Source organism: Poromitra crassiceps, assembly GCF_964638095.1.
Source record: "Poromitra crassiceps genome assembly, chromosome: 25".
NCBI classification, from domain to species: Eukaryota; Metazoa; Chordata; class Actinopteri; order Beryciformes; family Melamphaidae; genus Poromitra; species Poromitra crassiceps.
Genome location: NC_139649.1, coordinates 19,706,480 through 19,733,382, shown reverse-complemented (window position 1 = coordinate 19,733,382; position 26,903 = coordinate 19,706,480). Strand labels below are relative to the sequence as shown.

At 44.0% G+C, this 26,903-nt stretch overlaps 1 long non-coding RNA gene and 1 pseudogene across 2 annotated transcripts; both read right to left on the bottom strand.

The window, feature by feature from the left end:
• Positions 1-464: 464 nt before the first annotated feature.
• Positions 465-13,090, bottom strand: LOC310798564. The gene is made up of 3 exons (XR_014553774.1): positions 13,004-13,090; positions 10,378-10,461; positions 465-519 (listed from the first exon to the last, which is right to left on the bottom strand). It is a non-coding gene; the product is annotated as an uncharacterized lncRNA (long non-coding RNA).
• Positions 13,091-22,308: 9,218 nt separating this feature from the next.
• LOC310798136 (protein odr-4 homolog) lies at positions 22,309-25,334 on the bottom strand (annotated as a pseudogene). Its single transcript has 7 exons — positions 25,238-25,334; positions 24,560-24,676; positions 24,387-24,479; positions 23,753-23,859; positions 23,549-23,585; positions 23,154-23,297; positions 22,309-22,434 (listed from the first exon to the last, which is right to left on the bottom strand). The product of its transcript is annotated as a protein odr-4 homolog (transcript).
• Between the last annotated feature and the right edge of the window lie 1,569 nt (positions 25,335-26,903).

Here is a 26,903-nt window from a genome sequence, read left to right as displayed (position 1 = left end):
CGACTCCGTCTGCCTTCGAGATACTGTTTCGTGCACAGCACGTTTTAATAACATTGAAGCATTCATATTGACTTAAATATTTTGTTCATATAAAACCGTGTGTAGAGCACAGTGGTAGAGTACATGTAGGCTATGTTGTGAAAAAAGTATCCATCGCTGCTGTAATTTTAAGGAAAATAAAAATATATATATATTTCCTATCTATCCCTTGCTGCCACTGGAAAAAAAAAAAAATCCCTACCGACCCATCACCTCAACTGACAACCAACAGGAACCAAACTTTTCCTTTTTTTAGGCCCTAACACTGCGGTGAAAAGAGGGCGCCTCTCCAGGTTGGCTAAAATTGAATGCAAGGACAAACATTTAAATTTGGATTAGAAGAGTTTCAAGAGAACAGCAGTAAGGTAGTGAGTGTAAGGACACATTATAGATTACATTGATAGTAGTAGAGGACCAATTCTTACCTGAAGGATATGCAACACTGCATCACTGGCAATCCTGAGCCGCTTTGGTGGTGGCCTTGGTGAGGGAAAAAGTGACAGGAGTGTTGTCTAGAGCAGAGGTTCTCAAATGTTTTTCAGCCAAGGACCCCTTACAAGATAGAAAATATACCGGGGACCCCCTCATTCTGATTTGTGATTTTGGGCTAAGCTTAATTGTTTCCATGGTCACGTGCTTGACTTTTAAATTGATAGGTTTGTTAGAATAGAATGTAATCCAGAAACCATTTTAGATTTAAAGTCCCTGGAAACCAGAAATATTTCTTTATTATTTAGCATTTTGAGTTAATCACATCACAGGACCCTATGTTAATAAGCCACCAGCCGAATTTGAACGATGATGAACGTCGCAAAGTATATAAATTTAGGTTTGACAGCCATGGCAAAACTCATGAGATTTCATTATTTTTTAGAGTGTACTTTCTCCCGCGGAATGTGTGGGCGTGTCCAGTCTACAGCAGGGAAATTTCTGTCTCTCGGAGAGCGCGAGAGAGAGGGGGGACACGGAGAAAGAGAGAAAGAGAGATGAGTGCACACACCGTGTGTGTGTGTGTGTGTGTGTGTGTGTGTGTGTGTGCCTGTGTGTGTGTTCGCGCGTTGCTCCGCGGCTCTGTGAGAGGAAGAGATCTCTGTCCGTTCTCTCTCTCTCTCTCTCTCTCTCTCTGGACTAGTGAGAGAGAGAGAGAGAGAGAGAGAGAGAGAGAGAGAGAGAGAGAGAGAGAGAGGAGCACATGGTCTGAAACCTGACACCTTGCTAATCTCACAAGCATAGCGCTCAGGCAGACGGAGAGGGAGCGCTGTCACTGGGGGCAAAGAACTGACTTGCCATAGGTGGGTGCGGATTGCGCACGTGTACAAAGGTTATATAGAGCTTATGACGTCATAAGCTCCTGCGTTTTAGCACCTCGCGCACTGCTGTCTTCAATGAGGAAGTACTTTGTAGAATCTTGTAGAAAAGTGTCGATTTTAAGGCTTTGGGTTGAAAGTAATGTATAATAATTTCGGAGGCACAAAATTACTAACATAAGACCCTAAATAACATAGTTAGAACGTTTTTGTGGATTTTGGTTTCCAGGGACTTTAAGTATTAAATATTTTCTTTGAACTATGAAGCTTTTACAAAAAAAAAAAAAAAAATCCTGAAAACTTTTCGCGGACATCCTGGCAAAGTGCCACGGACCCCCATTTGAGAACCACTGGTCTAGAGGGCAATGGTGACTCCATGATAGGCACTATGGGGGGGGGGGGGGGGGGGAGGAGGGGGGGTAGGAATGACACATTAGGTCCACTTTAAATAAATCTCAGCTGTCCACTGGAGGACCACTGCCCTGCATGTGTTTCAGCTCTTCCTGCTCTAACATGATTGAATGAAATGAAAACATCATCTGCCTTCATTACCCCAGGTGCACCCTACTGATGATAACCCCACGCCTGATTCAACTGATCAAGGGCAGCGTTTAAAGACAGGTTCAAAGTGCTGTTGGAACAAAAATATAAAATCTAAGGCTTAAATTGGTACGAGAGAGAGAGAGAATGAGAGAATATGTGTGCGCATGTTTTTTTAGGTGTTGGCAAACCTTAGCGAATCTCACCCTTCTTGTCTTACTCTGCCCACATGTGAAAATGAAATGATTTGTCATGTGTGATGAACTATTTGAAGTTTTCTAAGTCTGAATCTTGTTAAATGTTCAATGCCTTTACAATACAACGTTACAATATCAGAACATAACCACATGGTGATAGTGTAGGCATTAGGGCTGGGCGATAAAACGATAGCAATATATATTGCGATAGAGATGTCATCAATACAATAAAAATATGGTTCAATATAGGGGTGGGCGATATGACGATCTCAGATCGTTCACGATCAGAATGGCTCCACGATCTGCCTTTCCAGACAGATCGTTAGAATCGCGCTACATGTAGTGCACATTCTATCAGTTGCTTTTCTATGTGTGAAAGACGCTTCCAAAGTTGTCCTCCCCTCCCCCTTTTCACTTTGCAAAGTGCAGCAGCATGGACGATGACAACACGGAGGGGCAGTGGTTTGACACACACACACACACACACACACACACACACACACACACACACAAAACCAGGGCTTGCCTTGACACGAAGGACCTCCCATCATCCCGGGGACCTTAAAAATAGCGTCAGGGACGATGAAAATTAATTTGGGGACGGAGCCTGGACGATACGATACGATATACTTTATTGTCAGTTCAGACTGAAATTTGTCTTGCAAGACAGCGGCAGTCCCACACACAAACACATGACAAAAATACAAAGATACATACACACTGGTCACTGCTCCACTGACCCTCGGCCATGTTCTTGATTAAGCCTCAGGATCGACTGATGTATAAAGGACTTTCTTAGTCTGACTTTGAAAGTTGGGATTAAGTATCTCCTGCCAGCCTAAACTGCTAGCCTAAACACACGCTCTGCTCGTTAATGAACGGCGATGAAAATGACACGAACGCAAATGCAACCTTTACAACACACACACGCACACTAAACAAACATGCGGGCACTGGCAGAGAGACAAACAGGCAGATCGAGGGGAACTCATCGCGCAAAAAGTGTCTGAATCTCATCTATGATGGCTGCTTTATCTTTGTGATAGTTTGAGTTTAATTTGCTTCAGTCAGACTTTGGCAGTTATTTTAAATGCGAGGACGCATTGCTCCCAATCTAGCTGCTGCCCTCATCCTGCTGCCTCGTATTCTCAGGAGAGCGCGTTTCAGCTCCACCTTTTAGTTTCTTCCCCCCCACCTCTCTCACTGCTTAAAGCTCAACTCAAATCAAATCACGCAACCGACAGTGGACTCAATCGCAGATAGCCCATATATTCGTCCCATCGCCCAGCCCTACTGTATAAATAATAGTGAACCAAGAGATAGATAGATAGATAGATAGATAGTGTTTGCATGCTTGTGAACATTATTTCTTAGCGCATGAATTATTGGAAACTCAGCGCAAATGAACGTCATGAAAATATTTATAAAACAAATTGCATTTTAAATTTCCATGACTTTTCCAGGTTTCTCATGACCATACGTACCCTGAAATTAGTTTGGTTGTACTTGTACTGTTCAGTTAGAGCTGGGTATTGGTTCAAATTTCAAGAATCGATTCGATTCGGATTCACAAGGTTGCGAATCGATTAATTTCAATTCGATTCGATTCCGATTCGATCCATTTCAATATTGGGCAGATGTATAGACCTCAAATCTGTTTGCACTATAATGTTTGTGAACTGGAAATGTTCATGAGCTGTATTTAATTGTATTTTATTTTATTTACAAAGCATTTATACTTTATAAAACAGTTTACTGCATGCTGCTGTTCAATGATTCTGTTGTATAGTGGAAATCTAAATTTGTTTGGCTTCTCACAGAAGACTGTAAAGAAAGAGACAGAAGACTGTAAAGAAAGATAAGGTGTTGAATGACTATGTTGGTCATGTTTAAATAAAAAAGAATTACATGATGTAACTGCTTGCTTTATGGTCAATTCTGAATGTAAATATTAATATTTTTTAATAATGCACCAGGTTAGAGGGTTCCTTCCTTGTACAATTTACAGCATTAGTTCTTTGAGAATTTCTTCCATTATCAAAGCAAAACTGGTATTGTAACTAAAATATCGATATCGAAACGTATCGTATCGGAAATCGTATCGACTTGGGACCTTGTGTATCGGAATTGTATCGTATCGGGAAGTTAGTGGCGATACCCAGCCCTAGCTCTGACCCTCAGCTGCATACAGCTCAACTTAAGCCCCTGTTTGGTCCAAAGTAGAGCTAGATGACCTAACTACATCATGATACATGACCGTATCAATGTGTTTTATTGGGTGGAAGCATTTTTGACTTTCCATGCCACTTCAATAGAACTGGTCCCAATGCAAAATCGTATCGTATCCTTCTCCCCCTCGAGGATCCCTTGGAGGTCCCTGGACCCCACTTTCACTTTCAGAACCACTGAGTTAGAAAACAGCCTGATAAAAGAAGTGACATTGTGTTGACTTGACAGTATGGCCCTGTCCCTCTCTCGTCTCCTCCTCTGTTTCTCGCTCTGGCTGCGGACGGACGAGTTGGCTCATGATGAAGAGGCAGGATCTGGAGGGTTGCTGGAGCAGAGTCTGGCTGCTCCTCTCTTTCTGCACCCAGCACAGGACACGAGCTGCCCTCCACATCACACACACAAGTTACTTTCAAAATGTAATATAGTACATAATACATATTACTAATTACTTTAATTTGAAAGTAATAAGTTACTTTACAATATTACTTTCTATGTAGAGTAACTCGTTACTTATTACACTACCTTTGCATTACTTTTACCAAAACAACAGCAGCAGCAGAATGACATCGCCACCCCGGAACCATCCCGAAAAATAATCAATTTGTAACTTCAGTTAACTTAAGTAACTGGTATACTATTACTGAAATCCTATACGTAATAAGTTATATTACTGAGTTACTGCTAAAAGTAATATATTTCATGTAATATGTTACTTTTGTAATGAGTTGCCCCCCTAACACCACACACACACACACACACACAAAACCAAAACAAACTGAATTAATCGTTTCAGGCATTTTGTGAGGAGGAGAAACATTTTAACTTACTGTGCTTTCAAAACCCAGACATGCCGCTACGACCTCTCAGCAACGCACACTGGACCAGTGCTACTCGAACATCCGATACTGTTATAAGGCTACACCCCGCCCCCCCTTCGGCAGATCGGACCACACCTCCATCCTGCTCGTTCCCAGGTACCATCAAAAACTCAAGCAACACCCCCCGGCCTTCCGAACCGCCCACTGCTGGTCAGACCAATCAGAGGACATCCTGAGGGACTGCTTTGACCAAGTAGCATGGGAAGAGTTCAGGGCTGCATGGGACCTGGACGATTATGCAGAAACGGTAACAGGCTTCATAAAAAGATGCACAGAGGATATAATCCCAACAAAAATAATCAAACTAATGCCAAACCAGAAACCCTGGATCAACAGTGATGTTGTTCAGCACCGCCTGAATGCTCTGAGAATCTGATAACAATGTATCTGAATGCTCTGAGAATCTGATAACAACGTATTATCTGAATGCTCTGAGAATCTGATAACAACGTATTATCTGAATGCTCTGAGAATCTGATAACAATGTATCTGAATGCTCTGAGAATCTGATAACAATGTATCTGAATGCTCTGAGAATCTGATAACAATGTATCTGAATGCTCTGAGAATCTGATAACAATGTATCTGAATGCTCTGAGCATCTGATAACAATGTATCTGAATGCTCTGAGAATCTGATAACAATGTATCTGAATGCTCTGAGCATCTGATAACAATGTATCTGAATGCTCTGAGAATCTGATAACAATGTATCTGAATGCTCTGAGCATCTGATAACAATGTATCTGAATGCTCTGAGAATCTGATAACAATGTATCTGAATGCTCTGAGAATCTGATAACAACGTATTATCTGAATGCTCTGAGAATCTGATAACAATGTATCTGAATGCTCTGAGAATCTGATAACAATGTATCTGAATGCTCTGAGAATCTGATAACAATGTATCTGAATGCTCTGAGAATCTGATAACAATGTATCTGAATGCTCTGAGAATCTGATAACAATGTATCTGAATGCTCTGAGAATCTGATAACAATGTATCTGAATGCTCTGAGAATCTGATAACAATGTATCTGAATGCTCTGAGAATCTGATAACAATGTATCTGAATGCTCTGAGAATCTGATAACAACGTATTATCTGAATGCTCTGAGCATCTGATAACAATGTATCTGAATGCTCTGAGCATCTGATAACAATGTATCTGAATGCTCTGAGAATCTGATAACAATGTATCTGAATGCTCTGAGAATCTGATAACAATGTATCTGAATGCTCTGAGCATCTGATAACAATGTATCTGAATGCTCTGAGAATCTGATAACAATGTATCTGAATGCTCTGAGCATCTGATAACAATGTATCTGAATGCTCTGAGAATCTGATAACAATGTATCTGAATGCTCTGAGAATCTGATAACAATGTATCTGAATGCTCTGAGAATCTGATAACAATGTATCTGAATGCTCTGAGAATCTGATAACAACGTATTATCTGAATGCTCTGAGAATCTGATAACAATGTATCTGAATGCTCTGAGAATCTGATAACAATGTATCTGAATGCTCTGAGAATCTGATAACAATGTATCTGAATGCTCTGAGCATCTGATAACAATGTATCTGAATGCTCTGAGAATCTGATAACAATGTATTGACTGACTGAGATCACAGAGCTGAAATGAATACTAGGGCTTTTTTTGTCCCTGCACCTCTCATCTCCTCCTTGATGGTAGAAAAGGAGAGCGCTCACAGAGTGAATGGTGGAGAGTCACCATATTTGGCCATGGTTAAATAGGCCAGGTTGATTACTTTTTCTTTTATTATCCTCGAGAAGCAATTGATCCTCCACATTTGATCCATCCAGAACACACAGAGCAGAGGGCAGCCGCAGCAGTACAACACCTGCACCAACTCTTTAGCCAGTGCCTTGGTCAGAGGGGCACTGAGAGGACTTTAAAAGAGTCTGAACTAGGGATGTAACCATAACCGGTTTTAATGATCACCGTGATCAAATTCCTTACAATAACCGTACCGTTTCAAATTTTCATGATCGTTAAAACCGTGGTACCATGATTACCGTGGTACCATGGTTACTGTGCTTTGAAAAACTTGGTAAATACTGTCCATCATCAACCAAAGTTGTCAACCGTCTCCCAGATGCAAACGTGCAGCCTTGGAGAAATGATTTCAGTGAGCGTATCAATCCTTTTTGGGTCTGAGTTTTCAATATGAAACCAGGTGAAATGATTTCTGTGAGTGTATTAGTACTTTTTGAACATTTTCAGCACACTTTAACAAACTGTGATAATACTGATATCCGTGATCATTTTGGTCACGATGTGACCAATGATGTGAATTTTTCATACCGTTACATCTCTAGTCTGAACCCTCCTAACTCTGGCTAGTCTACAGGGAGTGAAGCATGGCATATTTGCTGCAGTGTTCACTGTTCACATCAATGCATGATCCATATTCAATGTTTGCTGACAGATGAAGGAGGAGCAAGGCGTGTAGCCGAGCAGATAGATAGCAGCTGAAGAAGCCTGAGGATAGAGTGACAAAAACACCATCTCCTCCCTTCGCCTTCTTCAAGCTGTGCATGCATCTCATACATAGGAAGGAACAAGATTACAGTTTCTTTGAGATGTTGGTACAGACTATCGAAATACATTTGGTGCCGAAGTTGACGACTTCAATGGTAAATTAATTGTACATCATATTTTATCCAATCACCATACCTGTTCTAAAAACAGAAGTGACTGCTGATTGGCTCACAAGGTAACTACTTGAGTTGTCCAAAATCGCAAAATAACTGGGATGTGGAGGCTAAATGACATCACATCCGTTTTGTTAGCGTTCCATTTGCAGAAAACTTGAGCTGGGAAGTTCACTGTTCATTGGTCAGATCCAGTCGCTAGCCAGGCTAGCCATTGTTAGCAATAACAATTGACAACATGGCATTTCGTGGCATTTTGCGCATACAAACACTGCAGCCTCATGTCCACACAGATATAAGTTAGGCAGTGCTGTGTGTACAGCTGATTTAATGAGACAAACAAAACAGAAGTGCTAAACAACATTACTACGATTACTACTACTGTTGTTGTGCGATTTTTGAGGTTGGGGCTGCTGAGGCTCCTACAAGTTTGGAATGGGAAATACCAGCTCGGTGACGTCACCGTCCCAGCTCATGAACTTTGAAGTCGTAAGATTACCAGTTCCCAGTTATAAAGGAATGCACGATTATAATCACAGTAATATTGTTTAGCACTGCTGTTTTGTTTGTGTCTCATTAAATCAGCTGTACACACAGCACTGCATAACTTATATCTGTGTGGACATGAGGCTACAGTGTTTGTATGCGCAAAATGCCATGTTATCAACTGTTATTGCTAACAATGGCTAGCCTGGCTAGGGACTGGATCTGACCAGTGAACTTCCCAGCTCAAGTATTCTGCAAATGGAACGCTAACAAAAACGGATGTGACGTCATTTAGCCTCCACATCTCAGTTCTTTTGCGATAAAGGAATTCGCAACATGTGGTCTGTCTTCATGGTGGTCAGGCATTTTACCACTAAATTGGGGTCAACCTCTCACTAATTGCAACAAAACCAATCAGCGTACCAGGCAGCCAGCTGCTTCGTGCGGAGCGAGCGGACAATCCGATGCATGGGTGCTGCCCGCCCGCCTGGAATCTCCGAGGGGCGACCCCTGACTACCACGCTCTCAACCGCGCGCCATTCACGCTATTTCTGTAAATACGATATTCCTGGAATGCGCGTTTTAACGAGCTAGTTACATTTCTTTGCATTCTTAGAGATTATAGTTTTTGTTTTTTGTTCATGTTTCATACAATTGACCAAGTTAGTAGTTAGTTTATGGGATAGGAATTCGGCCAGATGACAGGCACTAGGCACCATTTTCTACTTCATTTGGAAGAGAAAATTATCCTGAAATGAAGATTTGATTGACAGCTGCATGTCGTGATATGATTGGTGGAAATGGGGTAGAAATTTGATAGTACTAGCTGACATCAGCAAACTGTAGATTACCGTTATCAATGAAATCTTGAAAAATGAACTTTTGACATGAAAAAGTATGAAAAACTAAATAAATTAGATTTGTGATTTTTTTTGGCATACATTATTAACTCATTGAGTGCCAGCCACTTTTGGAGAACGGAAGCTCCCAGTGCCAGAGTTTCAGAGCGTTTTCAGTGATTTCTCGAGGGCAACAGAATATTGTGTGATATTACTATGTAAACACCGAACACGCACAAAGAACGAGGAGACTCTCTTCTATCATCTGCAAAAAAAAGTTTATTGATCCCATTTTCCGTTCTTTAGTTATGAGCCGGAGAAGATAGGCTGTTTTGAGCAAAAAGACAGGTTTCAAATTATAAGCTGAGATATTCAGCCTTTTGTGAAATGCAGCATTTCAAGCACATTCACTGACGCTAGCTAATATTTTCTGATGTAGTGACGTGGTGTAGTTCTGTGGAGCCTGCGTGCCCCACCCCCCTCTCCCCGCCTCAGCTGCAAACTCCTCCCCACACGCACCCAGTCTATTTTCGGAGCCTCCGTTTTTGCGCCGGGCGGCTCCCAGCGCGACAAGGAAATGCCAAACGGGACTGCAGGGATAGGTTTGGCCCTTCGGCGTCGGGTGCTGCCTTTCTGGTGGGTAATCGTGTGGAGAAACTATATGCAGACAGACAGACAGAGGCAGAGGAGCTCAGTTGTGTGCGCGGATTGACTGATGTTCGCAGCCCGACGTCAGCTGCAGACAGAGCAATCTATATGGCTCTGGCTGCAGCATGCATCGGCTTCTCTTTGATCACTGCTTTTTGCTGCAGTTTTCCGGACCTTTCTGTAATCTGGAGAGCACTGTCGCCACCTAATGAGTCCGTAAAATAGGTTATACACCTTCAATAGCTCCCATATTTGTACAGAAGATGCCTGATGCTTTGATCCACGTCCCACCGTCAAAAAATGCAATTGACGAACATACTCGTCCTTGGCACTCTACGTTACTAAACGAAATGACGAACATACTCGTCCATGGCACTCAATGAGTTAAACAGGTGCACTGCATACCCAGGTATTTGAACTAAAAGAAAAGAAAAGTCATTTTTGGGTTCAGTTTTGGGTTCAGCAAAAGAGCCAAGTAGTGGTGATTAAATTCTCCAAACGGCTTTTCACTTTTACAGACACAAACACCAACCTGTTGTTTTAGCTCAACGGCGTTCCTTCTTTCCAAGTCAGAGGTAGAACAGTCGTCTGCCTTCCGCTTAAGCCCCTTTTTCATCTGAATATAAAGAAAAAGACCATTGTTTCTGATCCAACCAGCAAATTCCACCACACAGTGTCACTATAGCCCCTTTGCCATTTCATGCTCCCCCCCTAACTCTTGTTACCAGCAACTGCAAAAATGGCCTCACTGTGTGGTGAGCACACCTTGGCCTTCAAGAGACAAGGTCAGGCCAACAGCAAAGAGTGAGACACTTCATGACTCTATATACCTTCACTATCTACTGTATATCATTTGTCATGGTGTGGATGTTTCAAATCAAGGTTGTTCTTTATTGAGCGCTATAATGGGTTACATTTACTGAAGTAGCAAACATCCAACCACGTTTCAGAGGAAAATTCAAAATGTTTCCTTCTTTGAAATGGCAGAGGTGTTAAGCTGCGTTCACTGACCTACACTGTATTGTGTTTTTCGCAGGCATCGAGTTTACATACAAAGTCAATGCAAACGAGCGATTGAGCGTATATTCGCCCGGGAGAAAAATCGCTGGGCGTCCGAGCGACAGAGACAGAGCGATAGGGAGAAAATACGCTCGTCGCCCGAGATGAAATATCCCAACTCGAGCGAAATTACGCTGGCATCAGTCGCTCGCTGTTCAACGCTGATTGGCTGCCGTGTTGAGAGTGAGTCAAGGATCACACTGGCTTGGAACAAAGCGCTGGTTTATTGTGTGGCAACAAACCGCATTGACAGCTGATTGACAGGCTGACAGTTGACATGAAGTGAAGTCTGTACTAAAAACACGATTTCAGACGGCAGCCCGTCTTTATTGTCACACAAACACACTACAACACACGCATGCGGCCACTACACACACTCATGCTGACGGTGGCCGGTGAAATATGTCTTCTGCATTTGACCCATCCAGGCTTGTCCTTTCCTCCAGCGGGCAGGCCAGGAGCAGTGGTCGCTATTTCTTTCCAGCGCCCGGGGACCTTCATTGGACCATCATTGGACCAACTTCAGATGTTGTCGTCACTGGTCGAATGACGATCTTCTGCATGTTTTTAGTGGGGGGGTTATGTACAGAGGAACCCCCTGGGGGGTGCGGGGAGAACATGCAAACTCCACACAGAAAGGCCCTTTCGACGAGATAGCCCACCTGGGCAGTAGGCACTGAAGATATGGGGGGGTCACAACTCCAGCGCCCACAGTGTCCCAGGTGAGAATCAAACCCAGGACCTTCGAGCTGTGAGGCGACAGCGCTTACCACTGCACCACTGTACCCCTGGTATATACCTACCGGTATATAACTCACGTTAGGAGCACGCTGATAGGCTTAGCTTGTTAACAACTATGGTGGCTCGTAGTGGACAAACATCATGACATTGCGTAACGTTATAGCCCCCAGATGTCCGTCAATTCGTGTGCCTGTTGATGAGTGATTTAAACACAGCGACAGAGCGATTCCAAAGGGTTGAATCAAGCGACAGAGCAAAAAATAAATATCTCGGGTGTGAACACAGCTTTAGGAACACCCTTTCTGTATGTGTGCACTCTCAAAACTAAATTTTCATAATTTAAATCACTTCTTGTCATGACTTTACTATGTGTACAAGCCACTCAGGAACCATTAACACATTCACTGCCAGCCGTTTTTTTTTTTACTGTAGGTAGCTTCTGCCAAGGTTTTTTTTTGAGGATTCTGGCTCATCTTTCAACAGCCGAGGATTATTTTCTGCTAAGATTTTGTGAACACAAAATATCTCAAAAGAACTAATATAATGTGTGCTTTCTCTGTCTAAAAGAGTTAGTTTGTAGAGTTAGTAGTTATGTAGGCATTAGCACTTGAATACAGCATGGTTTCAGCATCTGAAAATTTAAGCTGAGATAAATGGCTTTTTGTGAAATTCGATAGAACAGTCACTTTAACCATTCATTTTTGGCATCAGTAAGACGTCAGACATCTAAACAATAGTTTTGAACAGTAATTTCCTCCATAACAGCAGGAAACCCCCCTCTCCTTCAAACTCCTCCCTCCGTGTGTGTTCTCCTCCTGCCTCCCTGGCCTGCAGCGGGCGTGTCACAAGCGAGTTGCTGCTGCTGCTGCTGCCTGTCTGCTGGCGGCCACTCTTTGGGCGAGTCTGGATGGGCTCGCTCATTTCTTGGGGTTTCGGTTGAGAGCTTTGATGAAGCTTTTGCGATTCTGGTCTTATTTATGCTGCGTGTTTCAAAGTGTGTTGCACCCATAATCTATTATGCAAATTTGCAATCCCCCACCGCCAGCTCCCTGCGCGAAAGCGAAAGCGTTTTCGCCAATCCATTTTCATGAGAATGGCTTCCTCACGCGGCTGTTTTTGCTTGGCTTTCTCTCGTCTGGAGAGCACTGTCGCCACTTAGTGGGTCGGTAAAATAGATTATACACATTCAATACCTCCCATATTTTAATAGGAGATGTAAAAGGGGTTGATCGACGTCCCACCGTCAAAATTTTTTTTTTTTTTTTTTGGACGAGATATCTCGTCATTGGCAGTCAACCGTTGGTTTCTGCTTGACGAGATATCTCGTCCACGGCAGTGAACGTGTTAACAACACCTACTGTTTGTTAATGTGGTTGGCTGGGATGGACCGGAGCACATGAGGAGGAGGAATGCCCAACACTGCCGGCTGGAACACGACCTCTGACCCAGGGGAGTGGCTTCTCTTCACTGCACCTGCATTAAAGGATATGTTCACCCAAACATTTACATTCTGTCATCCTACTCCATGACATTATATATATATATATATATATATATATATATATATATATATATATATATATATATATATATATATATACGGTATATATATATATATGTGTGTGTGTGTGTGTATAAACATTTCTCTTTTCTCTATATATCTCTGTTTGCTCTCTGTAGAAAAAAGGGGGTCATGTAGCCTATAATTCCATTATCATCCATGCACATTAAAATCTAATATACATGGTTATCTTAGAGAATACCATGGGGTTTTAGGTGGATTTTTTAAATTAATTTATGAAATAGAAAAATACATTGGGCCAACGTGGCCAACTTTTACAAATGCTTAAAAGGGTCTTTAATAAAATGTTGCCCGACAACGCCACCTAGGCTTGCAGCAGAGCCTAGGAACTCTAGTTCTGAAAGATTAAAAGCTGCACAGGTTTGTTTAAAATCAGGAGTAAGCAGAGATAAAAACTACAACCAAGGTAAAAAGGGAATAACAATGTTTATTTATAAAAATAGGTGACCCAGCCCAGCTCCACTGACTGAAGATCCAGGTCCACTTGTCTCAGTCCTCCCGCTTGCTCTCCGGTATCCTTTAAAGATCAAACACAGCGTCAGCCACCACTGCCACTCAAGTTAACTTTAAGGCAAATATCCACTGCAAAACGTCCACTGCGAATTAATAGCCACTCTGCATGCTAATCACTCGTGATAGGAACCCGTAGGTATTAAGCTCGACAAATCTCACAGTAATTGGGTCGAGGCTAGGGGGATGTGCTGCAATAGCAGTCAAAAGTCCCAGTGGTCCTGGTGACAGCAGGTGGAACTACGGAATATTTTAAAAGTGGCTGGGGGTAAAAGGGCCCATTAAGATCAACACTATAAATAAAAATGTCCCAGATAAAACGCTAAAAACAGGTCTAAAATATGGCAATCGCCGTGTTCTTATAAAATGCTGGACAGGAGGAAGGGAGCAAGGGGTACTTAAAGGGGGACTAACCCCCCAGATATGTATCAGAACAGTGATTTGAAAATACCTATGGAAAAAACCAAGAAATGACATATGCTCTTGTCTATACTAAACTCTTTGGCTGTGTTCAAGTCAAGATTTTTTTTCGGAAATGGACGCCATTACAGTTTGCCTACCGCCTCAAAAATATTTTTTTTGAGAGGGGCAATATCTTTATAAATATCAACAACTAGCCAACGCTGGTGGCATGTATGGAAAGAGTGTTGCTCAAAATTGTTGATAGTTATATCAATTTGGCCATTCAGTGGCGAACTAGAAATTTAATTATTTTTGTCCCATTTTGTCCCATGTGTGTGTGCGTGGCTTGTCTAAACTTCTGTTTAAAGAGCCTCGCTGCTCTCAGCACACAGCACAGTGAGGACAAACCTCTCGCTCTGGGGTAACACAATGCGAGATTTCTCCACGTAATTCCCTCGTCTAACTAGAGATAAACTGCGCAATGAAATCCGTTTTTAATTTGCGTTTTGGGGCTTTTCGTGATTCTTGTTGAAAGTTACAGCACCTCTGATTTTCCTCTCAGGGCGCAGGAGGCAGCGCAGAGCTCTTCTCCTCCTCACAGACTGTTCCTATGCAAATCCCCCCGATGAGCACACACACACAGACAGAGCCAGTCGCTCTGCTCTGCTGACTTGATTTCCTGAGAAGTTGGCGTTGCTTGTACACAGTGATGATATTATATTAGCCGATATGTTTAGAGAAGCTTTGTCACGTTGTCACGTCGTAGTATAGCGTTATATTTTACATGTCCGCTAAACTGCGACGAGATTTGTTTGCTGAAATGTCAGACTGTTGAAAGCCCCCACCTCTCACTGCTGCTGTGTGCTGCTGCTGCTGCGCGCCCCCGCGGGTGCATGAGAGAGCAGACTCTCCCGTTTGACTGGCCGAGAGAAAGTGCTTCCAAGTCGGACTGATAGCCGCGGAAATGTCAGACTGTGCTCTCTCTGCTCTCAGAGCACAGAGAGCCCAGCTGCTGCTGCGCGCGCTCCCGGAGCTTGGGGCTCGTCCATGAGGTTTACAGTACGACTCTCTCCCGCCTGCCTGGGCTGGAGACAGTGCTTTCAACTCGGACTGATAATATAAACATCATCATTCGAGCTTATCCAGGTAAGATATTAATAAAGTAATGACACATTCAGCGGGAAACTAACTATAATTAAGACATGTGCCAACTTTGACGACGTTTGGTTCAGTATTTTAAGAGCAAACTTCAATAGGAATAGGCTTGGAGTTGTGAGGAGCCGAAAGGGTACAGGGGGAGTAGTGGAGTAACTATCTTGAAATCCCATAGTCTTTGGGAACACTGTGACGTCAGTGTGTTCCTAATCTCCCATTCATTTGAGAAAAGAAAAAAAAGCAGTGTTACACCCTTAGAGGGCGCTTATGCCAGATATGCTGCTGAAAAATGATACAAATGGTCAAATGGCAACAGTTTGGTGTCAAATGAAAAAAAGTGTTTTGGGGGTTAGTTACACTTTAACTCGAGAGAGGGGCATGTCGCAACACCACCCCTCTGCTGCGGTCCAATGGCTTCCCCCTTGCTTTCACAGATGACTCTTGCTTCTCCGACGTAGCTCGCCCAATCACAGGCCGTCGTCCCAGTGCCACACACCTTGTTCTGTTGGAGGACAGGAAACCCACAGCTAATCTTCTGTACACAAGCACAATGCTCTCCCCACCCTGCCTGGCCCCGCAGCCGGCCTCAATTGGCCCATTTCCACCACAGGTAGTAGCGCGATCCCGCTCCGCTCGACTCGATAAATTGTCTCATTCCACCGGTTAAAACCGTCCCAGCCCGGGTTGTATTGGGGTTGAGTCGTGCTACTTTTCGTACCTGCCTCGTCGGGGTTCTATTCTGTCAACCCGGTACCATACAGTGACATGAAAACATTGTTGACGACTGATTGGTCAGGCAGAATCGTGTTTACTCTATCTACTGACTGTCAATGCAATGCTGCATACCAGTTTAGTGGGCTTACCTTCTCTTCTGTTATGTATATTTCCATCAGTCTTTTGTGTTGCTGCCTTCGCCTCTGGTGAAATAAAATCTTGGCGGTGGTTTCAATTGTTTTGAGTGTGAAAAAAGTCCGCTGCTCAGGAAGCTCCTGTGCAGCGCTCCGCTGGGCCGCAGGCGGGTCTTGCTGAAGCCGCGGTCTTGCCCGGTGAGAGGCCGCCGGGGTACAGGCTTCACACTCTGTCTGTAGCGCCTCTCCCGTCCCCGCGCAGCGCAGCGCATGCATCTCCTGGCCGATTGTCACATTTGCCCATGTACACTGTAGGTCATTTAGAGGCACCAGTATTTCATAAACAGTTTAAAAGTTCTGTGGATGGATTTAATTGTAACGTGATGTTATAGCCTACTTCGGCTATAAGCGAAGGACAGATATGCGGTCGCTATGACGACCAGCTGTGGGCGGGGGCAGATGATCTGCGGTCGAAGCAGAACATCCATCGGGCCGAAACGAGTAGAGCCGACTGGTGACGAGCTGTGCAGGGCAGTAAAATGTGGTGGAAATGAGCCAAATGTGTCCGCCGCAATTCGGTAGGCTCTTTCACACCGGCCTTGAAAGCCGAAAAATGCACGGAAAATAGGATTTGCGCCTCCGATGTGAAAGTCGTGAACGCGCGTTGGTGGATAATTGTTTTACGCCTTTTGTCCCGCGACGGGAGGTAGTAACAGTGCCGGGTTACCTGGCAACCCGCCTCCATTTGAAAGCGTGTCGCAGCAAGCCGGAAAAGGTGCGAATGGTCAGCTCATTCATAAAAAAATTACAGGGGAAATCACCTCATGTAGCAAGAAAGTGCACGAGTGAAAGTAAAAAAAAGTAGCCTATACAATCATGACTGCAGGGACGCCAGGAGGAATGCTCCGTGCGGTTAGGCTTTATGCTCAAACGATGTTGACATTAGTACGGTAGGTAAAATTAACGGATATAATAATAAGCTTCAGAGGGCTATTCACCTTATTCACCACACCCACTTTTTCTCTCTTCCACGTTCAACGCAAACATATTTGTTCTTCCGGTTCAGCGCTAGTTGCCTTATGTGGCTAATATTAGCCGCTAGTTAGTTATGTTATATGGCAGTAAAGTGCCACTGAATGACCAAATTGATATAACTTTTTTCCCCCCCCCCCCCGATTTTTTTATCCCATTTTATCCCCCATTAGTGCTCACTTGAGCTGCTTTCACACATGTCTGGAATTCAGGAGTTATCTAGAGGCTATCCGGATGGCTGTCATGTGTGAATGTGTGCATGTGGCTCATGCGCGCTCCCGCGGATCCTCGTCCTATCCGGAGGGAAGTGTAGCCCCAGCCGTAGGAGTGGATCCCCCCCCCCCCCCCCCTCCAGAGCTCCGTGAAGTAGTCAGCTCGTGAGTGCATGAGGACAGAGACGATCGTGACAGATTATTATTATATAAATAGTCGATGTGAATGAGCGAGCAAAAAACACATGCCATTTGGTTTCCAAATGAAGCTCAAAACTGCTCCGTGTGCGACAGCCAACATGTTGCTGGATTGCTGGATTGAAAGGCTCATGGCTCTGATCTGATTTCATGTCTGCTTCGCACAGCACACACATTTAATAAGCATTTTTGGACGCGAGGGTCGTCCCGCTTCCCAGTATTGGACATCGCTAGGTAGGGTATCTCGATCTGGTTGCGTTCATGTCTTTGATTTAACGTGTACACAGCGTTTGTGAAGATTCAATGGCAGAACCGCAAATTCCAAGTAGCGTCAAGTCAGGCAGTATATAACGAAAACTTCCGGGTATAACCTTCGCAATAATGGCAATTAAATAAAGTAAATGCACGTGTAATGTTTTTTGTGTGTGTTTCGAAAGATACAGAACGGAGATAAACTGGAAGAATATCTGCTCCCTTCGAAAAGTCAATTTTAACCCGTAGTGAGTCGACATTCTGATTTTTTGTTACTAAGTAATACAACATTTATTTTATTTTGAAGGTAAAAACGTCTAGCTTCCTGTATTCTGTATAATTCTAGTAGGTTGGATGCATTTTAGGACTGAACATAGCAAAGACCTGTTTTGTTTGTAGTGCTTGCGACTCGATGAAATCGATGCATCTGGGCGTGAGTTGTAGGGTTGTTTAATTAATTACTTACTAACGTTATGCGCAAACGATTATATGCCGTGAACGTTAGGCAGTTATCGCCCATTATGTATTTTTCGTTTTCACAACTCGTGTGGTCATGCCCAAATTCCCCCACCCCCGCTGCCCGCCCCCTCTCTACTTTACAAACTCTGCGGAGGTGCTACTCATGTGTGAAAGCAACATGCCTCATGTGTGAAAGGGTACACTTCACATATCATCCGGGGCAGGCTCAGTGGGGGGCAACCCTCACCTGATCCGGAGTTCATGTGTGAAAATAGCTTTGATTTCTCAATCCTGGTTGCTACTCCATCCTCTGCCGATCTGGGGAGAGCCGAGACTGGCTCACTGCTTCCTCCGAGACATGGGCAGTCAGCCAGCCGCTTCTTTTCACCTGACAGAGGAAGCTTCACCGGTAGGACATAGCACGTGGGAGGTTCACGCTATTCCAACCAGTTCCCCTCCCTCTGAACAGGCGCCCTTAACGACCAGAGGAGGAACCACATTAGCAACCAGGATATTGCATGTTTTTGTGAAGGGGGTTCCTATGTGAAGGAAACCCCCGGGAGGCACGGGGAGAACATGCAAACTCCACACAGAAAGGCCCTTTTGCCGACCCCACCCGGGCGGTGGGCACTCTAGGACATGCGGACGGGCACGCATTCCTTCAGCGTTCACCTCGTCCCAGGTGGGAATCGAACCCACGACCTTCGAGCTGTGAGGCGATAGTGCTTACCACTGCACCACCGTACCTCCCAAATTGATATAACTTTTAACCATTTTGAGTAACACTGTTTCCATACGGATCACCAGCGTTAGTTTGTTGTTTGTAACGTGGCTATATTCATAACGTTTCTATCTCGCACATACGTAGGTTACGCCAAACCACACATAGGTTATGTGGGTTTCAGGACGCAACAGCCTCGACTCCACTAACGTCATCTTTAGAGCACAATATTCCTGGAATGCAAGTTTAACTAAACAGTTACATGTCCTCTGCATTCTACATAAAATTAAGATATTACGGGTTGTTTTATTTTGTATGTTACATACGTATTGGCCAAGATATGTTAGTTTATGGGGGAGTAATTTTGCCACTTTAGGAGGGGAGTGTGCGCGGCCATTTTGCCTGCGGGGTTTTTGGCAAGTCAAAACGGAAATACTATTACGAAATGACGTAATGCGGAAGCGTCCATGTGTGAGCAAAGAATAAGGTGAATAGCCGTCTGTGGCGAGTTGGTCTGAGGAGCAGATGCATGCGTTTTGATATTAAGGCGAGTCCGCCCACCATGCGAGTGGTGCTTGCCTTTCAATCCGGGAGCAGGGGATTTCACCTGAAAGTACACTGCAGCACGGGAATGTGGCCGTGCTTCTTGGCTCTGTGTGAAAGCAATTTCTGTGGCGAGGCTGCGGGCTTTGCGGGACTCCTAAACTGCTTTTTTGCCACGATCTGTGTGTGAAAGAGCCTAGTGAGTACTTACTCTTGTCCCGGGCAATAACAGGTCCTGTTATTGGCCCAGGCTGGAGTAGTAAAGCAGAACGGACACTGGCTGCTGCGCTTCAGGTTCCAGAGTGGTCCTAGGCTCGTCCGGATAGGTGCTGTGTCTTATAGAAAAATAAAGTTTGTCTCCCGCAAGAAAAAACCTTTTGTGGAGAGTGGAAGCGAGCAAACCTTAAAAAAATCCCACAGCAACACTGGTCTTTTTAGTAGAAAATGTTAAAAAGCCTTTATCTTAAACATGGCTATAGATTAAAAAACACACCAACATGTTTCTGCTCACACAGGAGCCTTCATCAGGGAGTAAGAGGACATGTGAATCTAAAGCTGCGTTCACACCGACCTATTAAAGTTTTTTGCTGGCGTCGAGTTTACATAAAAAGTCAATGCAAACGAACGATTGAGCGTATATTCGCCTGGGAGAAATATCGCTGGGCGTCCGAGCAACAGAGACAGAGCGATAGGGAGAAAATACGCTCGTCGCTCGAGATGAAATATCCCAACTCGAGCGAAATTACGCTGGCATCAGTCGCTCGCTGTTCAACGCTGATTGGCTGCCGTGTGAGAGCGAGTCAAGGATCACTCTGGCTTGGAACAAACCGCTGGTTTATTCTGTGGCAACAAACCGCATTGACAGCTGATTGACAGGCTGACAGCTGACATGAAGTGAAGTCTGTCCTACCGGTATGGAGCTCGCATTAGGAGCACACTGATAGGCTTTAGCTTGTAAACAATGATGGTGGCTCGTAGTGGACAAATATCATGACATTGCGTAACGTTATAGCCCCCACATCTCCGTCAATTCATGTGCCTGTTGACGAGCGATTTAAACAGAGCGACAGAGCGATTCCAAAGGGTTGAATCAAGCGACAGAGCGAAAAATAAATATCTTGGTGTGAACACAGCTTAAGTCTGCTGTTTTAATTTCTATATGCTTGAGTGACATAATGTTTCAGTTTGTGGGCATTGTTGCTGTTGGCAATTAAACGATCTAACGTTCTCTTTCTCGAGACAATATGTCTGGATTTTGATAGGCCACGGTAGCGTGTGTGAGAGGGGGAGAGAGAGACAGAGAGAAAGCTGCGGTGGTTGTCTTTATAGGCAACACAGTCTAGCAACGTTTTGGACCAACGAGTTCAGCAGCACGGCAGCATGCACAGAGAGGGAGAGAGAGAGATGTGTTGTCATATCGTGATATTGATGTCGGGCCTCGCAACGGGCTCGGGCCAATTACTTTCATGACTCATCCAGGCCGGGTCGGGCACGGGCCTGCATGTCACGGGCCGGGGGGGGCTCGGGCCGAGATTTCAGGCCCGCGCAGCTCTCTAGTTCCTACACGGTTTTCCATTTTAAAAGTTCCATATTTTTCCAGGCGTGTGTTCTAACCATGTTCTTGACTGGTTTTGATTTTGGTGAATTGATTTGATATAATGCAGTGGCTGGGTAAATACGAGCATCCCTCTGAGCATTATTCTTCACATCAACATCAACTGTGGACTCAAAGTGGCTCTACAACAACCTCAACGCTGTGGAGCGGCTGTGGCTCAGGAGGTAGAGCGGGCCGTCCACTAACGAGGAGGTCGGTCCGCCGATCATCGGTGGTTCGATTCCCGGTTCCTCCAGTCCACTTGTCAAAGTGACCTTAGGCAAGATACTGAACCCCAAATTGCTCCCGATGGTTGCGCAGCACCCTGCGTCGTAGCTTGCCGTCATGGGTGTGTGTGTGAATGTCAGCACTAAAGCGCTTTGAGTGGTTGGTAGACTACAGCAGTGGTTCTCCCCCCCCTCCCAGGGGGTCACAAGATTATTTTGGGGGGTCGCAGGATGATTGTCAAAAGAGAAAAAAGAAAATAAATTATTTTTCTCCCATGATGATGAAATCTCCCATACCAATGGTTTAATGTATTATAAAGCTATATAAACTATAAAAACGAGTTCAGTGAGCGAGTGAAATCAGTGTGTAAATGCGTGCGCAATGTCATTGGGTTGGGTTGTGGCGGGAGGGGGGGTCGCGAACCCCAGCCTAAAGTTTTTTGGGAGTCACGGTTCAAAAAGGTTGAGAACCATTGGACTAGAGAAGCCCGATTTTACCATAATTATCTGAGTATCAGACGTGAACCACAAGCTTTTGCAGACTTTTTTTTTCTTCAAATCACCAATCTATTCAATAGTTGGAAATGATCAAATTCATCTTGAATAGTTTTCCAGACTTTCCAGACCTGCGTAGGAACCCTGTGACATGTACTGCAGCATTCACATTGGAGCCAATGTCTTTCCTTGCTGAGGTGACATCGACCAGGTTGCCTTTATAAAACACTAGTGTGTGTGTGTGTGTGTGTGTGTGTGTATGTGTGTGTGTGTGTGTGTGTGTGTGTGTTTTACCGGTGTGACGAGCAGCTGAGCAGTGAGAGTCTGTTTCACGTTCCTCCTCTGCAGAGAAAAGCCAGAGTTAGATTCTCCCTCCTGTCCTCCCTCCAATCAGAGAACGAGTTGTATTGTTTAGATTCAGTTTCATATTGATTTAGATCATTAGGTGACAGGAGTCCTTCACCTGGCCTGCTGTGATCTCTTTGTCAACCGGCAGCCTCTTGCCATCAATCAGACAAACTCCGTCCTCAATCTGGTGCGCCCACGCTTTCAGTCCCTCCTGAAACAAAAGACCTGACCTGAGAACAGTTCCAGTCAAGCTGCTGAATTGAATGTCTGTATGGGTTCTGTAACTGTGTGCATCTTTGCATGTGTGTAAGAGTAACAGTATGAATGATTAATGAATAATTAATGTATACATTTCACCTTCTGTTTAATTTGAGACCAACAACGATAATTTATCTGAATTCTTATGTTCTAATTAAAGTGCCTACCGAGTGTGGTTGTGTTTGTCCTACTATTACAGGTATGTTAACATGTGTTAAAAGTGCTGTATTATATGCTATGTAAATCACCAGTTAATTGGGTGAAAATCCTTTTGTGAAGACTGCTGAGACTTGCATGTGTTAGTTACAGTACGTGCTTGCATTTTTTGGGAACCAAAAAGGTGGTAGTAAAGCAAAAATATTGTTGTGTAAAACTGAGCATTTAGAGTCAGTGATATGTATGCTTTTGTTTAAATGCAAGAATATATTTGTATATGATAAGAGTGTAGTGGATATTGTTATAAGTTAAGTTATCCTTTATTAATCCCCATGGGGAAATTCATCCTCTGCATTTGACCCATCCTCTACTAGGAAGCTTCCTAGAACTAGGAGCAGCAACCAGGGACCAACTCCAATCAATGTACACTATACGGTCACAATGTAAAAGTAAAAGGGAGCAGAGTAGGAATATCATACTGTGTGTGTGTGTGTGTGTGCGTGCGTGCCTGCTAACCATGAGACATTTCTCCATGCTTTCTGTGCTGGTTCGGTCCTCTGGCACTGCCAACATCATGTCCAAATCTAGACAACATGACACCATAATCCAGGAAGAACACACACCGGACTGGTACTTCCAATCAGCAGGCTTGGCCGTGCTCTGAAACAGCCAATCACAATCTCGTTAACTTACAGCCAGATGATTACATTACATCTTATTCAGCTATTTGTGTATCATGCATTGGAAATAAACAGATGATCTAAAAGGTATAGATTGGAACAACAGGTGGGCATAACCACTTAATTACACTTAATTGGAGAAATCTTAAGGACATTCAAAACCTTAACCTGATTTGGAGTGTCACTGAAAAGAGGTTGAATACTTTCTGACAGCATGCTATGTAAACTAACCTTGGGGTCTCTGACATCAAAGGTTCTGCAGATGGTTCTGACATGGTGAGTTAAGGAACAGCCACAAAAACTCATCATTTCCTGTGTATTCTGTACCATGTATAATACTTTGATGCTAGAGCATATCGGTCGTATCCCTTCATCTCTATCCATCCATCTATTGGGGGCTATCTGATCCAATCAGATGGCTGTGGAGAAGGATACTTCCTGGTTTTGGGGTTGACGTGCAGCGTGATGTGATCTGTGACGTCGTCGTCCGCGGGGCTCCACAGGCGATCCCCGGAGATCAGTTGTTCCACTGCAAAAACCAGCTACACACACACACACACACACACACGCTGCCACCTCCTGATTACGCTGCCACCTCCTGGTATAATAGTACACCGCAGCGCCTTAAAAACAAACTACAGACTGCCCAAAACAAATTAATTAGGGTGGTGTTAAAGATACCTCCACGCACTCACTTAGTGCCAGCTTTCTTTCAGCAACTAAATTGGCTGCCAGTTGAGAAAAGAGTCATTCAAATCAAATTGGGTCTGACTCATAAGATTGTGCATAATAAGGTTCCCAAATACCTCTCTAATTACTTTAATTGTTTCAGAGATATTCACAATTATGTTACTAGAAGAAGCTCTACTGATTTTGTTCTTTTTAGATTTAAGACCCTAATGGGAAAAAACACATGTGAGAATGTGTCTAGGGGTGTAGTCTTGTTTATTGTATTAATCAATTAATTTAGCATAGCCCTTAGACCTGCATGTAGCCTATAAATGTCCAAAACTTTAACCAATATGATGAAAGTATCCTCCAAGCGTTTGTGTCCTTGTATGAATCTGAGCTTTCGGAGTGTGTTCAGTGTGTCTTTGGCATCGGTATCAGTGATGATGAAGACTCCTAGTACACACAGACCTCCAGGCAGCATCCTGGACACGTAGAAGCACACAGCAACTCATCATCACACCGTGCTGGGAGAATGACTTTGTTATTATTGACCTGTCCCTATGTGGCTACCTGCCGGGCGTGCTCAGTGACCCAGTCCTTGTCCAATGAGCTTCCAGCTGCTGCAGTAGACTCATCCATTTGGGGGGTCCGGGTTGCCATGACAACAAAATCCCTCTGGGCAGAGCTCTGTTGTGGAGACAGAGTTTGGGGGGGTGGCAGTGATTAGCATCAAATAATGTGACTCCACAAGATCACATGATATATCAGATTATAATGTGACTCCACCAGATCACATGATATATCAGATTATAATGTGACTCCACCAGATGACATGATATATCAGATTATAATGTGACTCCACCAGATCACATGATATATCAGATTATAATGTGACTCCACCAGATCACATGATATATCAGATTATAATGTGACTCCACCAGATCACATGATATATCAGATTCAGCAGTGCATGATATCACATGACATGAAGGCTAGACACAACTCAACAGACATGTTTAGCCAATTTGGGGGCAGAGCATAAGAAGGTTAACAGTATTGTGTTATTTTGTGTGTTAGGTGTCCAGGATGCAGCCTGGTTATAAATTACAACCTGCTGCTGTTTGACTGTTTGTCTGATAGCTGTGAATCTCATCCAGAATGGCCTAATGAACACGCCCAAGAGAGCAAAAGATAGTTTACAAAAAAGGATGTTAGATTAGCCTCTGTGTTGATGAAGGAGCCTTATACCTGACCGATGAGCAGGCCTGTGACTGGAACTACTCCTGGTGCACAGTTTGGACAGATAGCCCTCCACAGCATCTTCTGCTATGTAACCATGACCCATACTGACTGAAGAGAGAGAGAGAGACAGAGAGAGAGAGAGAGATAGCCCTCCCCCCCCCACAGGCACATGCACAGGTCCCAACAACACCCCCCCCACCCACACAGACACACACACACACACAGACACACACACACACACACAGACGACTTAGCTTACTGTGTCCTCTCTATATACAGTAGACACTGCAGAAGTAGCCTATGACATTTCCAGGGTGTATTCACACCTCTGGGTCGTTTGCCAAATCAAACGGTTCAAATTGTATTGCCAAGCCTCCTGGACACTCTGGTAGGCTAATAGCCTCCCGGGATGGAAAACAATTCCCAGAGATTTTATAGGCTATATGATTATAAGAATGTGTTTTGTTAGACCTACATTGTAGGCTACCTCGGGTGTGCGCCGTGCGAGGAGAGAGAGAGAAAGTAAGAGGGAGGGATCAGGAGAGAGAAGGAGAATGTTATTCATTTATTTAGGCTATCTATCAGGAATTTGGAGATAGAAGATCAAAGACCGTCACAACTTCACCTGTCCTGTCAGGAATACAATTAATACATCATTTAATAATAGCCTACGGACATTTCGAGGAAGACATGCAATCAGTCTGATTGTATGATTGAACGAGACAATCTTGTCACAAAGAAGGCTGGCTCTGATTACCATGACTTGTTTTCATTTATTTAATGGAGACCCAAAAACCCAGAATTGTGATTACTGTGAATTTTTGTCCATTTTCCTCCATTATGTGGCTTAAAACCTTTTAAGAGAGGGCCTCAACAGCACCCTCTGTCAAAAGAAGCAGGGAAGTGCAATGCAGTAGTGAAGGAAGAAGCTATTTCCTGCTCACACACTGGTGGCAGTCAACATTGCCCAAGTCCATTGCCTCCAAATGTAAAAGCATGCATCATGACCATGACATTGAGTCAAACCAAGCCCTGTGTGGGGACATTACAAAAGCACATGATGAAGTACTGAGGAGTAGTGCTGGCTGGGGCCTCCATGATTGAAGAGTTCGTTAGTCAACAATGGTGCCAGATAGCGTCAGCATGCATGAAGCCATTAGATGATAACTACCTGCTTGGACATGGCAGGTTCCACCTGGTCACACAATGACAACAGGTGCATTAAGACAATGCACGTGATGACAAATTAAAAAATAAATGAAGTGTAACATAGAGTCAACAGTGGCTTGTGACATACATCAACAGGTCTTTATTGGCTATTAAACCAATGGTTTAATAAATAGTCCAATAAAGACCTGTAATCAGAAGGTGATGGGCAATATGGTTACCATATTAAAGGCAACAGAAAATCAGAAACACACTGTCCCAGTAGCTCAGCTTTTGACGGTATCTCACTCGTTCATAGAAAACATACACTCAACGAAAAACAACAAGATATATCCTGTTTTCAATGACACCAATCATACTTTCAAATGCACTGTGCACAAAAACACTATAATAATAAAGACACCTTGCTCGGGGTGCCATCGGCGCAGGTGACCCGCCGGGCTGAGGCACGACGGGGGGACCCAGTGCACCCTGGGAGGACAAGCCCGCCTCGCTGACATCACCG